A 16114-nucleotide genomic window follows, 5' to 3' on the forward strand; every position below is an offset into this window, starting at 1 on the left:
GTAGTGACAGTGGGCATCCTTGTTTTGTTTCTGATCTTAAGAGGAAAAGCTTTCAACTGCTGCACATTGAGTACAATGTTGGCTGTGGGATTTTCATATATGCCCTTTATTATGTTGAGGAACTTCCCTTCTATACCTATCTTTTGAAGTGTTTTTATCAATAAAGGATGCTGGATTTTGTTGAGTGCCTTTTGTGCATCAATCAAGATGATCATGTGGTTTTTTCCCCCTTTTTTGTTAATGGGGTGTATTATGATCATTGATTTTCTTATGTTGAACCACACTTGCATACCAGGAATAAAACCCACTTGATCATGAATGTAAAACTATTTTAATATGCTGTTGGATTCGATTTGCAAGTATTTTGTTGAGAGTTTTTGCATCTATGTTCATTAGAGAGATTGGCCTGTAACTTTTTTTTTTTTTTTGAGTATCTTTATCTGGCTTTGGTATTAGGGTAATGCTGGCTTCATAAAATGTGGTGGGTAATTTTCCCTCCTTTTCTCTTTTTTGAAGAGTTTAAACAGGATTGGTATTAATTAATCTCGAAATGTTTAGTAGAATTCACCTGTGAAGCCATCTGGTCCTGGACTTTTGTTTGTTGGAAGATGTTCAATGACTGATTGAATTTCTTTACTTGTGATTGTTTTGTTGAGTTCCTGTATATCTTATAGAGTCAATGTAGGTTGTTTGTGCATTTCTAGGAATTTATCCATTTCATCTAGGTTGTCTAATTTCTTGGCATACATCTTCTCACAATATCCTCTTATAATCCTTTTTATTTCTGTGGGATCAGTCATAATGTCCCCCCTTTAATCCCAATTTTATTTATTTGCATCTTCTCCCATTTTCTTTGTCAGTCTTGGTAAGTGTTCGATGATTTTATTATTTTCGCAAAAAACAAGCTTTTGTTTTTGTTGATTTCTATTGTTTTTTGTTATTGTTGTTCTCAGTTTCATTTATTTCTGCACTAATCTTTGTTATTTCTCTCTTTCTGCCTGCTTTGGGATTGGTTTGCTCTTCTTTTTCTACTTTCTCCAGTTAAGTTAGATCCTTGATTTTAGCTCTTTCTTCTTTTTTTAATATAGGCATTTAGAGCTATACATTTCCATCTCAGCACTGACTTCTCTGTATCCCATAAGTTTTCTTTTTCAGATATGTTTGCTCTCTCTTTTTTTAAAATATAGATTTATTTATTTATTTATTTCTCTCCCCTTCACCCCCCCCACCTCAGTTGTCTGTTCTGTGTCTATTTGCTGCGTCTTATTCATCTACTTCTGTTGTTGTCAGTGGCACTGGAATCTGTGTTTCTTTTTGCTGTGTCATCTTGTTGTGTCAGCTCTCCGTGTGTGCAGCACCACTCCTGGGCAGGCTGCACTTTCTTTCGTGCTGGGCGGCTCTCCTTAAGGGGTGCACTCCTTTCACATGGGGCTCCCCTATGCGGGGGACACCCCTGCGTGGCAGGGCACTCCTTGCACGTATCAGCACCGTGCGTGGGCCAGCTGCACATGGGTCAAGGAGGCCTGGGGTTTGAACCGCGGACCTCCCATGTGGTAGACAGACACCCTAACCACTGGGCCAAGTCCTCCATCTCCCATAAGTTTTGATAAGTTGTGTTCTTGTTTTCATTTGACTCAAGATAGCGACTAATTTCTCTTGTAATTTCTTCTTTGACCTACTGATTGTTTAGGAGTATGTTGTTTAGCCTCTATATTTGCAAAATTTCCCCTTTCCTGCCTATTATTGACTTCTACCTTCATTCCATTATGATCAGAGAAGGTGTTTTATACAATTTCAATCTTCTTAAAATTTACTGACAGCCGTATTGTGGCATAACATGTGGTCTATATCCTAGAGAAAGTTCCATGAGCATTTGAGAAGAATGTATAACCTGCCACTCTGTGATGCAATGTTCTGTATATGTCTGTCAGATCCAGCTCATTTATCGTTTTGTTCAAGTTCTGTTTCCTTACTGATCTTCTATCTAGTTGTTCTATCTATTGACATGAGTAGTGTGTTGAGGTCTCCAACTATTATTGTAGAGATATCTATTTCTCCCTTCAGTTTTACCAGAGTTTGCCTCATGTATTTTGGGGCACCTCATTAGTTGCATAGATATTTACAACTGTTACTCCTTCTTGGTGTATTTTCCATTTTATTAATATATAATGACTTTCTGCATCTCTTATCAATTTTTGCATTTAAAGTCTGTTTTGTCTGACACCAGGATAGCTTCCCCTGCTTTCTTTTGGCTATGATTTGCATGAAATATCTTTTCCCAACATTTCGCCTTCATTATGTTTGTATCCTTGGGTTTAAGACAGTGGTTCTTAACCTTTTTGGTTCCATGCACCCCTCTGCCAGTCAGGTAAAATGACTACTATTGTAATTTATTTATTGCATACATTCACAAGTGAAGGAAATGCTAGATTTCAGTTAGAGATCAGAGAAAATAAAGATAATAAGTTAATTATTTTCAATTCAAGCTCTCAGACACCTGAAATCTTTCCATGAACCCCTTCGGGGGTCCATGGCCCCTGGTTAAGAACCCCTGGTCTAAGGTAAGTCTCTTGCAGAAAGCATATAAATGGCTCATGTTTCCTTATCCATTCTTTCAGCCTATGTCTTTTGATTGGGAATTTAATCCATTAACATTAAACGTTATTACTGTAAAGGCATTACTTCAACCATTTTATCCTTTGGCTTTCATATGTCCTACCTTATTTTTGTTCATTTTTTTACATTTGTGGACTCTTTCTGATAATTTTCAGTTCTATACTCTCCTCCAAGCCTCTCTTCTCTTTTCTTTTCTGGCTGTAGCACTCCCTTTAGTGTTTCCAGCAAAGCTGATTTCTAGTTTATGAACTCTCCTAGTTTTGTTTCTAGTTCCAGTGTTTTGAGCCCCAGAGCATTCCTCAGATAATATCCACCTGTCCTCTAGCTATTTTTCCTGGGAAAGAAGTGATCGATCCTCTTTCTCTCTAAGCCTCCATCTTCCCGGAAGTCCTTACAGCAAATGATAATGGACAAATTTGGGGAGTTTCATACAACGTTACTTCATGGGCATTTATCTGTACTCAAACTGTAAGTCATTTGAGTGTCAGTCCCAACATAATTCTGGGACCGCAGTTTGTGGTCAAGTTGTCATTCAGTGAAAAGAGGGAATGGAATCATTCTGTTAGGAATAGTCAATGTTTCATGTTATTTGATGGATTTGCACTAAATCCTGTTTGTCATCTACCCCTCACACCATACCACCAAATTCCTGGGAGAGCTCCATGCACAAAGAAAAACAGCAAAATAGACAATAAGTTTCTATTTCTATTTTGAACCTTACTGGGTCTGTTTCTAATAACCACAGATGAAGCCTGGAGCACTTGGCAAGAAACATAAAGGTTTGGGTCTTTAGGCCTTCATTGTGCTGCACCCAGCGTGTGCTGCATGGGCACACATGGTTAGTCCACTGGAAGGTAGGCAACTTTGCTGGCAGCACCCACTTCCCCACACTTCAACCTCAGCAAATGAGACCTTCTCCATGGCTTCTGCAGCTGCCTCCACCTCAAGTCTGATATCAAGGACATGCAGGGAAGACACACCACACTCCAGCAGGATCATTGACCCTATGCTTCCTGGAAACTCCAACTCCCACATTCTCTCTAAAGATTCAAAAAGGGAATTGTTTTCAGGGCAGTTCCTGAAACACGAAATGAGTATGCAAAACATTATGGTTCAAGAGAAGCAAGGACAAAGAACACAAAGATCTGTGAAAGTGAAGGGTGTAGCATATACATTTTCAATGGGGTGGTATCACCACCAAGAGGATGGAAATAGATTCTTGATTCAGGCAAACAAAACTCTTTTTATGTACACAGAGCTGTGTGCAGGCTGGCTGTTAATAATTCCCAGTTGGCCCTTGCCCCTGAGAATTGCTTTTTGCAGAAGAGGACCACCTTTCCCAGGGAGACTATGATCCCACTTACCTTTTCTCAATCTCTTTCCTCCATGCTTTGCTCTATTTCCACGAAGAGTGAACTAGTCCACATACTTCTACATTTGCACCCTCTTTCCCCAAATCTACTGTCTGTTTTGCAATCTACACCTTCTCTTTACAGTTTCCCGACTTTTGCAAGCACCACTTCCATCTGAATACTGTACTAGTTTATATGCCTTTTCTGCCTATTATTCTCATAATGAATCTAAGGGGTAGAACCTTGCCTCATTCCCTTTTGTACTCCAAGGACCTATCATTGTTCCTGGAAGTAGCAAGTATTCAATAAATATTAAATCGATCAAAGTACTTTACGGAACATCTTTACAAGATCTTTACAAGATCTGCACCCTATGAGACAACAGAAGACCACAAAGTAATTCCCAATTGTTTCAATGTTGGGTCTCCTCACTGAAAAGACCAAGTTCTAGTTATTCTTGTGCTCTCACTAGCACCAACACCCAGGAAAATAAAACACCTCAATACTCTATCCAAGTTATAATCTTATTGTTATAAATAGAGCATTTTAAAAATACGTCAATTAGAGGTGGAGTGGGCATCACCACCCTAGAATCCTCAGGTTTGGGGATTGAATGATGGACTAGAGTAGACTTACTGGTATTCTAGGATAGACTTATTGTGATTCTTAGCAATGGAAGATCTTTTATCATTGATGTGGAGGCAGTGGTAACTGGAGTTTCTGAGGGGAGGGAGAGGGAAAAACAGGTGTAATATGGGGGCATTTTGGAGACTTAGGAATTGTCCTGAATGACAAATACAAGCCATTATATATCTGGTCATAACTTACAAAACTGTGTGGGAGAGACTGTAAACTACAATGTAAATTATAATCCATGCTTAGTGGCAATACTCCAAAAGTGTTCATCAACTGTAACAAATGTACCACGCTAATGTAGGATGTTGTTAATGTGGGAAAATGTGGAAGGCATAGGGAGCAGGGCAGATGGGAATCCCCTATATTTTTTATGTAACACATATGTTATCTAAGTATCTTTTAAAAGGTAAAAAAAAATATTTTAAAAATAATAATAAGTCAAGGAACTTCTGGGAAAGATGGCAGAGTAGGGAGCTCCAGGACTCGGTCCTTCTACCAAAACAACTATTAAACAAGCAGGAACTGTCCGAAACAACTATTTTGAAATTCCAGAGGCCAGAAGAACACTGTACGGCATCCAGGGAAGAGCGGGAGGAAAAGAAGGGTAAATTATAATAAAGAACTGTAAACAGTTCTCTCTACACAGTGGCCACAAGAGCCTATTCCTCAATCTTGTGGCAGGCTGCCACAGACTCCAGTCCCTGACTAGTTCGCTGGTGACAGAAAATGACAGAAAACTCCTCTTACCAAGAACCAGGGTGTGCATGGTTGATCACTGATCACGATTTTAGATTAGTATACTCAGATCAATGAGACCCAGCTCTGATGGCAGCTATTGTTTCAACTCTCCCTGGACAGAGGCAGAATCGGTGGAGATTTAAAGACCCAATGCTTCTTCAGGGCTGCGGGGGAAGAACAGCTGAAGGGCTGCATTTGCTGAGCAGGCCAGGAAAGCTTGGCTTTATTGAGCCATCAGAGAAGTTTTTGGCACCCCTCCTGACCCACTTCACAGGGCACTTTGAGACAGTCTGCGCCCCCTGCATGGGTTTCCAGCACTAGTTTGGCTGGGAAAGTCCTCCCCAGGGTGAACCTCCACCCAGAATTTGCCCTCCAGGCAAAAGTAGGGTGAAACAATGTAAAGAATGTAAAAAATAGAGCCGGACAGTCTGGAACAAAATCCTGAGAGCTTCAGATACCTAGGAGAGGAGAGGTCTGTCCTCTGGAAAACAGAGGGGACAACCAAACTCCTGTAAACAAGGGAACTCTAAAATAAGCAAAAGTCCAGGAAAAGACAGAGGCTCACAAAGACTAAGGAAAACCCTGCATAGTGCATTCATCTTGGGCAGACCTTCCTGACAGAGAACTTCCCAAACTTAGCAAAAGATGTGAATATACACATCCAAAAAGCTCAGAGAACACCAAATAGGATAAACATAAAGAAAAATACATGCCATCATATATTGACTATATGATTAAATGCAAAGGACAAGGAGAAAGTTCTGAAAACTGCAAGAATAAAGCAATGTGTTACATATAAGGGAGTCCCAATAATATTCAGTGCCAATTTGTCATGAGAAACCATGGCGGCAAGAAGGCAGTGGGCTGAAATATTTAAAGTGCTAAAGGAAAACAACTGTCAACCAAGAATTATGTATCTGGCAAGACTTGCTTTCAAATACGAGGGTGAGATTAAGACATTCGCAGATAAACAAAAGCTAAGGGAGTTCATCACCACTAGACCTGCCCTACAAGTAATGCCAAAGGGAGTTCTGCAGAATGAAATGAACATACACTAGACAGTGGTTCAAAACAGCATAAAGAAATAAAAACCTACAATAAGGGTAACTATTTGGGTAATTATAAATGCTGGTATTATTGAACTGTATTGTTTGGTATTTAACTCCATTTATTTCCTACAGGTACTAAAATGCTCATGCATAAAAAGTAATGATAAATCTAGGAATTTCAGACATACAATGTACAAAGATATAAGTGGTAACAAGTATAAAAAGTTGGTGGGGGGACAGAGAGGTATAGGAAAAGTATAGGTACATGCTACTGAAGTTGAGTTGGTATCAAACCCAATAAATTGTTATCTATTTAGAATGTTAACTTTTAACCCTGTGGTAACCACAAGGGGAACCAATGAAAAATATATCCAGATAGAAATGAGAAGGCACTCAATATGGTACAACATAAAAAAGCAAATAAATACAAAAGTAACTTTAACAGAAGTTAGGGACAAACAAAGGTATAATATTTACAAAAGCTAAATAGCAAAACAATAGAAGAAAACTTTGTATTATTAGTAGTGAGTTGAAATGTAAACAGATTAAACTCTCCAGTCAAAAGGCAGAGATTTACAGAATGGATAAAAAAGCATAGCTCAACTATGTGCTCTCTGCAAGAGACTCATCTTAAAGTCAAAGATACAATTACATTGACAGTAAAAGGATGGGAAAACATGTATACCATGCAAGCAGTAACCAAAAGAAAGCTAGGGTAGCTATACTAATATTGATAAAATAGACTTTAAGTCAAAAACAGGTTTGAGGGACAAAGATGGTCATTATATACTGATAAAGGGGACAATTCAACAGGAAGATGTAACAATTATAAATATATATGCATGTGGTTGCAGAGTCCCAAAATATATGAAGCAAATATTGACATATTTGAATAAAGAAATTGATGGTTCTACATTAATAATAGGAGACTTTAACACACCACTCTCAATAATGGATAGAACATCTAGTCGGAAGATGAATAAGGAAGTAGAGGACTTGAATGATACACCACACTAATTGAACCTAATAGAACACTGCACCCAACAAAAATAGAATACATTCTTCTTTAGTGCTCCTGAATCATTCTCCAGGATAGATGATATATTGGGTCACAAAATTAGTCTCAGTAAATTCAGAAATATTGAAATCATACAATCTATTATATATTCTCTGACCACAATGGAATGAAGCTAGAAATCAATAACAAAGGAAGAAATGAAATATTCACAAATATGTGGAAATTAAAACAACATACTCTTAAACAAACCTATGGGTTAAAAAGGAAATCAGAATAGAAATTAGGAAACATCTTGAGGCAAATGAAAATGAAAATACAACATATCAAAACTTATGGGATGCAGTGCTGAGAGGGAAATTTACGGCTCTAAATGCTTACATTAAAAAAGAAGAAAGACTTCAATCAGAGACCTTACCCCAAAACTGGAAGAACTAGAAAAAGAAGAGCAAACTAAACCCAAAGCAAGCAGAAGGAAGGAAATAAAGATTACAGTGGAGATAAATAGAAAAAAAAAACAATAGGGAGAATCAACAAAACCAAAAGTTGGTTCTTTGAAAAAAATCAATAAAATCAGTAAACCTTTAGTTAGACTGACAAAGAAAAAAAGAGATCAGACACAGTAATGAAAATTAGAAATGGAAAGAGGGACATTACTACCAACACCCCATTGAAACAAAAAGGGCTATAAGTGGATACCATGAACATGTGTATTACAATAAAGTAGATAACCTAGATGAAATGGATAAATCTTAGAAACACACAAACTACCTACAATATCAAGAATAGAAAATCTCAGCAAACAAGTTACTAGAAAAGAGGTTGAATCAGTAATCAAAAACCTCCTCTAAGAATGTTCTTTCCTAAACTAAAACAAATGAATGACATTATTATAAGGTGTTAATAATAGGGTAGTATATGGGGAAAATACACCTAATGTTAACTATTAACTATATTTAACAGTAATATTTTAATATTGTTTCATCAGTATTAACAAAGTACCACACTAATGGAGAGTGTCAATAATGGGTGAAGGTAACATGCGAAAATTGTATTTTTTATATGAAATTTCTGTAAATTAACAACTTCTCTAATTAAAAAAAAAACTCCCAACAAAAAAAAAAAGCCCAGGACCACATGATTTCACAGGGGAATTCTACCAAACATTTCAAGAAGTCTTAACTCCAATTCCGCTCAAACTCTTCCAAAAAAATTAAAGAGAAGGGAACAATCCCAAACTCATTCCATGAGGCCAACCCCCATACAAATCTAGATAAAGATACTGCAAGAAAAGAAAACTACAGATCAATATCTCTTATGGATATAGATGCAAAAATCCTCAAGAAAATACTACCAACCCAAATCCAACAGCATATTAAAAGCATTATATATTATCATCAAATGGGATTTATCCGTTGTATGCAAGATTGGTTCAACACAAAAATATCAATTAAGGTAATATACCATATTACCATAATGGACAAAACCACATGAAAAATGGAAAAACCCATCAAATTTTTATGGAAGGATAAGTGCCCCATGTAATAAAAGCCATCTTTTTTCTTTTTAAAGATTTATTTATTTATTTCTCTCCCTGCACCACCCCCCACCCTGGTTGTCTGTTCTCTGAGTCTATTTGCTGTGTCGTCTTCTTTGTCCACTTCTGTTGTTGTCAGCAGCATGGGAATCTGTGTGTCTTTTTGTTGCATCATCTTGTTGTGTCAGCTCTCCGTGTGTGCAGCACCATTCCTGGGCAGGCTGCACTTCCTTTTGCACTGGGCAGCTTTCCTTATGGGGTGCACTCCTTGTGCGTGGGGCTCCCCTACGCGGGGAACACCCCTGCGTGGCATGGCACTCCTTGTGCGCATCAGCACTGCACATGGGCCAGCTCCACACAGGTCAAGGAGGCCCGGGGTTTGGACCATGGACCTCCCATGTGGTAGACGGATGCCCTAACCACTGGGCCAAGTCTGCCACCTTGAAAAAGAAGAATGAAGTTGGAGGACTCACATTTCCTGATCTTAAAACATAGTACAAATCCATAGTAATCAAAACAGCATGGTATTGGCACAAGGACAGACACAAAAACCAATGGAATAGAATTGAGAGTTCAGAAATTAACCCTCACATTTATGGCCAACTCATTTTTGACAAGGTGTGAAGGATCACTCAATTGGGAAAGAACAGTCTCTTCAACAAATGGAGCTGGGAAAACTGGATTTCCACTTACAAGTAAAAGGAGGACCCCTACCTCATACTATATACAAAAATCAACTCAAAATGGATCTAAGACATCAATGTAACAAATAGAACTATCAAATTCCTAGAAAAAAATGTAGGGAAGCATCTTAGGGACCTTGTGTTAGGCAATAGTTTCTTAGACTTTACACCCAAAGCACAAGGAACAAAAGAAAAAAAAAATGCAGATAAATAGTATCTCATCAAAATAAAAAAAACTTTTGTTCTTCAAAGGGCTTTATCATGAAAGTAAAGAGACATCCTATACAATGGGAGAAAATATATGGAAACCACATATCCAATAAAGGATTAATATCCAATATTTATAAAGAAATCCTTCAACTTAAGAATGAAAAGACAAACAGCCCAATTAAAAAATGGACAAAAACTTTAACATTTATCCAAAGAAGATATACAAATGGCCAGAAAGCACATGAAAAGATGCTCAACATCATTAGCCATCAGGGAAATGCAAATAAAAACCACAATGAGATACCATTTCACACCTATTCCAATGGCTACTAATGTGAAAGTGGAAAATAACAAGTGTTGGAGAGGATGCAGAGAAATGGGCAACTTCACTCACTGTTGGTAGAAATGTAAAATGATACAGCCACCATTCAAGACATTTTTCAGTTCCTCAGAAAGCTAAGTATAGAAATACCATATGACTCAGTAATCCCATTACTAGGGAATACCCAAAAGAATTAAAAGCAGGGAATCAAACAGATATTTGCACACCAATGTTCATAGCAGAATTATTCAAAATTGCCAAAAGATGGAAGCAACCCAAGTGTCCATCAACCAAAGAATGGATAAATAAAATGTGGTATATACATACAGTGGAATATTATTCAGCCATAAAAAGGAATGGAGTACTTATACATGCGACAACATGGATTACCCTTGAAGACAACATATTGAATGAAATAAATCAGACACAAAAGGACAAATATTGTATAATCTCACCGATTTGAAACAATTAGAGGAAACAAAGTCATAGGGTCAGAATCTAGAATAAAGGTTACCAGGAGATGGCTGGTTTTAGGGAATAGGAGGTTGTAGCAGTTTGATATTGTTTATGAATTCCAAAAATAGATATTGGATTATGTTTATAAACTGGTCTGCTCCTCTGGGAATTTTAGATTATATTGGATTCAGGGTTTCACTTTTACTTGATTAAATAATGATTAAAGCTTTGATTGGGCCACATCAGTAGGATGTTGAGTTCCCAGTGGGGACTCACAGAGAAACCAAACTGCAGAGAAGGGAGGTTGGAGTTTTGAGCTGGAGCCTAGGAAGTAAAAACATGGAAGAGAGCAGAGCAGCTGAGCCCTGAGAGAAATGAGCCCCGGGAGAGAGACGATACTTATCCCAGCCTACAGCTAATATTGGAAGAAGCTAGGACCATGGAGCCTTAAGAGGAAGAGGAAGGCTGAGTGTCGGCAGTCATCTTGTTCCAACACGTGCCAAAAGACCTTGGTGAGGAAAGCAACTTATGCCTTATGGCCTGGTAACTGTAAGCTTCTACCCCAAATAAATACCCTTTATAAAAGCCAATAGATTTCTGGTATTTTGCATAAGCACCCCTTTGGTTGACTAATACAGAGGTTAAGGCTTAAAATGTACAGGGTTCCTATTTAGCATGATGGAAATGTTTTGGTAACAGATGGTGGTAATGGTAGAAGAGCATTGTGAACACAATTAACAGCACTGAAACACACTGAATGTGATTAAAAGGAGAAATGATAGATTATATATATGGTAACAGAATAAAAATTTTTTTAAAATCCATGGAACTACTCTACTCACACAGTGAAGCCTAAGTTAAATCATGGACTTTATTTAACAGTACAATTATACAAATGCTCTATCATCAATCGTACCAAATGTTCCACACCAATGCAAGGTGTTGGTGGTGGGATGGTATATGGAAATCCTGTATTTTACGCATGACTATTCTGTAAACCCACAAATTCTCTAGTAAAGAAAAAAGGAATACAAAAAGTAAAATAAGTCAAATAGTATGAGAAAAGACATCAGCATGGACATAGATGTATCTAAACCCAAGTGCTAAACATAAATAAAATGTGAGTAATGCTCTTGAAGAGTACCTACACTTTACAGTGTTGTTTCATGTACACTTTACTTTGTTGGACTCAGACAGCCTAGATACTACTTTACTAATTTTAAAGAGGATGAAACAATTTAACAAGTTCAAATGGATCCCTCAAGGTCACAGAGTAATGTATGGAGAATAGAACCCAAACCCAAGTCTATGCCTAGTCCATTGGTTCTCAAGGTCTGTAGACAATTTTGTCACAACTTGGGGGAAGGGGTTTCTCATATCTGGTGGATGGAGGCCAAGGAGGCCCCTAAACATTCTACAATGTACAGGGCAGCCCCACCCCCACTCCAATAAGAGTTATCCAGTCCAAAATGTCATCAGTGCAGAGGTTGAGAAACACTGGTCTAATCCAATACGTTAGCCATCATATCACATTTCTTTGAAGAGACAACCTGGCTCTTAAATGAGTAGGGAGCTATAAAAACTTTGGCCACAGAGCTGTACTTTCCGAATTGAGAGCCACAAGCCATATGCAGCTGTTGAGCACAAGAAACATGTCTACTCTGTAGTGGATAGGCTGTAAATATAAAATACAGTCTGGATTTTGAAGACTTTGTATGATATAAAGCATATAAATTACCACTTTAATATTTTTATATTGATTGCATTTTGACATGATAATATTTTGGATCATTGAGGTAAATGAAATATACAATTAAAATTAAGTTCAGATGGTTTTTGGGTTTTTTTTTTTTTTTGCTTCCTTTAATGTGGCTACTAGAAAATTTCAAATTCTCATTTGGCTTGTGTATTAGTCAAGGTTCTCTAGGGAAGCAGAATCAACAAGAGATATCTGTCAATAGTATGCGGTTCTATAACAGTCTCTCATGCAGCCATGGAGATGCACGAGTCCAGGTTCTGCAAACAGGATGCAACGGGGCTGCAATTAAAGTCCAATGAAGTTTCTTGACAAGTTCTGGAAGATGTTGGCTGTCCAAAGACGAGCTGGGAAATTCTCTATGCTGGAATCACTTCCCCTTTTAAGGCATTCAACTGATTGGGTTAAGCATCACTCACTGCTGATGGCAATCTCCCTAGTTGATATAATTATAACCAGCTATCTATGATTTACCACTGCAGTAAAGTCAATGGTGACTGTATTAGTCAGCCAAAGGGGCGCTGATGCAATATACCAGAAATTGGTTGGTTTTGATAAAGGGTATTTATTTGGGGTAGGAGCTTACAGTTACCAGGCCATAAAGCATAAGTTACTTCCCTCACCAAAGTCTATTTGGAGCAAGATGGCTGCCGACGTCTACCAGGGTTCAGGCTTCCTGGGTTCCTACGCTCCTGGGGCTTGCTTTTCTCTGGGTTCAAGGTACCTTTCTTCCTGGGGCTTGCTTCTCTTTCCTCTGCGTGCTGACTTCCTGGGGCTCCAGCTTAAGTCTTTTTTTTTTTTATTGACTTTGTAATAATATTACATTAAAAATATATATGTGAGGTCCCATTCAACCCAACCCCCCCACCCCACCTCTCCCCCCCCCCCCCAGCAACACTCGTTCCCATCATCATGACACATCCATTGGATTTGGTAAGTACATCTTTGGGCACCTCTGCACCTCATAGTCAATCGTCCACATCATGGCCCATACTCTCCTCCATTCCATCCAGTGGGCCCTGTGAGGATTTACAATGGCCGGTGATTGCCTCTGAAGCACCATCCAGGGCAGCTCCATGTCCCAAAGACGCCTCCACCTCTCATCTCTTCCTGCCTTTCCCCATACTCATCAGCCACCATGTCCACTTTTCCCAATCCAATGCCACCTCTTCTATGCGGACATTGGATTGGTAAAACTCCAACATCAGAAAACCCTCAACTCTGTTCTTTGCCATGCCTTTTATGCCATGCCCTAATCATAACTCAATCATGCCCAGGTACAGATCAGATTACAAGAATAATCCAATATCTATTTTTGGGATTGATAACCATATCAAACTACTACAGTGACTGAAGTCCATAAATGCCCTTGTATTACAGTTAGCCCAGTGCTTGCCTGACCAAACAACTGGGCACAATTGCCTGGCTGAGTTGACAAAATAGCCTAACCATCACAGCTTGCATCTGTGGCTTGCATTATATTCCTTTGGACATCAGTGCTATAGACATTACTGCTAAGAAAATAACTTGTAGAAACAGTATATATCATATTCATTATGCAAAATAGCATGAGAACAGGCTATTCCAAAGCAATCTCCAAATTCCATATGCATTTGTGACAGACAAAATGATGCCCCTCCCAAAGTCTAATCACCAGAACCTGAGAATATGTTACCTTACATGGAAAAAGGGACTTTGAAGATGTGATTAAGTTAAGGGTTTGGAGATTGGGAGATGATCCCGGATTATCTGGGTGAGCTCCTTATAAGGGAGAGAGGGAGGCTGGCGAGCAGGAGAGTAGAGTAAAAGAAGGAGATAGGGTGATGGAAGCAGAGTCAGAGAAAAACTGGAATATGCTACAGTGCTGGCTTTCAAGATCGAGGAAGGGGCCACAAACCAAGGAGTGCAGATGGCTCCTATGAGCTGAAAAGGCAAAGGTATGGATTTTCCCTTTGGGTCTACAGAAAGAATGTAGCACTACTGATAGATACCTTGATTTTAGCCCAAGGACACCCATTTTGGACTTCTAATCTCAAGAACTGTAAGATAATAAATGTGTGTTGTTTTAAGTCACAAAATTTCTGGTAATTCTGGTTATAGGAGCAAGAGGAAACTAATGCGACATTATACATACATTCAGGTGGGTTATGTTGCACATCTGCTTTCCTTCAAAACTGAAGATTACCAAAATACATGATTCCAGGTTAGGAAGTAGAAATCAATATGACTAAGTTTTAAGACACTCACTGATAACTGATATATTCTGGGGTTCTATACTATCTCCACAATTATGATACAATGCATTCCCTAAAACTATTTTACCTCATGTGTTGTTGTAAATTGAATAGGGCCCATGCATGGTTACATTGATTTGTACAACATTTCTGATGCCACAGGTAGAAATCACTGAAGTGTAAAAGAGGAGGAGGCAAAGGAGTAATATATATATAAAAGATTTTCTCCGTACACAATGCCCTGCCTCATAGATAGTTAAGTGCATGGGCATTGCCCAACCTGGGCAATTGAGATTGCCTGTATAAAAGCAAATTGCTTTGAGCAAACAACACGTTACATAGATGAGGAAGGCATTTCTCTAAACACCAAAGTGGAAGTAGAAGCATGGTCACTGTAAGTCCCTCTGCATTCCTATAACATTTAAACTCATGTGATTACCGGGCCAACATCTTTATTTAAAGACCAGCGCTGTTCACAGACCTCTGGGAGTGAGTGGATAGCTAGGGTTAATCCTTTGGATCCTATCACTTTTCATGGAAGGTGGGCTTTAGTAAAAAAGAAAAATAAAATAGGAGAGATTAATAACACACTAATCTCCTTAGTAACTAAGCTAATTTATGAGAACTATAAACTTTAATCTATCTCCAACTTGAAAAGCAGAGAACATAAGTCAACCAGAAAAGTATTTATGGCTAGCTACCAAAATTAAAATTGACTCTTTTTTGGGCAGAAGTAGCAAGGGCCTTGGACTGGGGGTGGGGAAGACAAGGGATCTAGTCCCTGTTCCGCAACCAAGGTTCTGGGCAACTTTAAATTGTTCCTTGGGCTCTCAAATCTTGGTTTTCTCCACTACAGTCTTAGAGTATTGAACCAGTTGGGTGGCCCAAAAGTTCTTTTGAGCTTAAAAAAAAAAAAAAGAAAAAAAAGAAAACACCTATGGTTAAACATTAATATAGGCTTGTCTTAGAAATTTCAGATTTACTAAAGTAGAAAAATACAATGTGTAAAGGAATTTAAAGCCTAGGTTTCATCCTCAGCAAGGCATGGCAGGTGACTCAATGAAAAAGAGCAGCATGATTTGTCCTATAGTTTATTGTAGTTTATTTAGTGTTTAGGGATTTCATGTCTTCACGTGGCTCGTAGTGAAAATGTTGAAAAGGATTACTGCCCTTTAACAAAAATAATTTCTATTACGTTTGGCCAGAAATCTGTGTGTGATGAGGTGTATGGTCCAAACAACAGATCAACAGATCAGCTTCAGCAGCTTTGCCACCTCCCTTCTTCCTCGCAGTCCCTTCCCCCTTTTCCTATCCCTCTCCAATATCATTAGTCAAAACCAAGGCTTAACTATAAATAGGCACTGGAACTGAGTTAACTAACTTTAACATGGGGAGAAAGGGCTGGGGTAGGTTCCAGCTTGGCTGCATTTAGCTTCATTCCTGAAAATTTTCCAGCAAGGTCTAAACCTCCTACTGCCCTCTTCCTTCTCCTTCGCAGACTTCGCTATTC

At 38.5% G+C, this 16114-nt stretch overlaps 1 protein-coding gene across 1 annotated transcript in view; it reads right to left on the reverse strand.

Moving 5' to 3' along the window:
• Positions 1–16114, reverse strand: part of ARHGAP6 (Rho GTPase activating protein 6) — a 535211-nt gene that overhangs the window by 478008 nt on the left and 41089 nt on the right. The window lies entirely within an intron of this gene.

This window comes from Dasypus novemcinctus, chromosome X, assembly GCF_030445035.2.
Source record: "Dasypus novemcinctus isolate mDasNov1 chromosome X, mDasNov1.1.hap2, whole genome shotgun sequence".
NCBI lineage: Eukaryota > Metazoa > Chordata > Mammalia > Cingulata > Dasypodidae > Dasypus > Dasypus novemcinctus.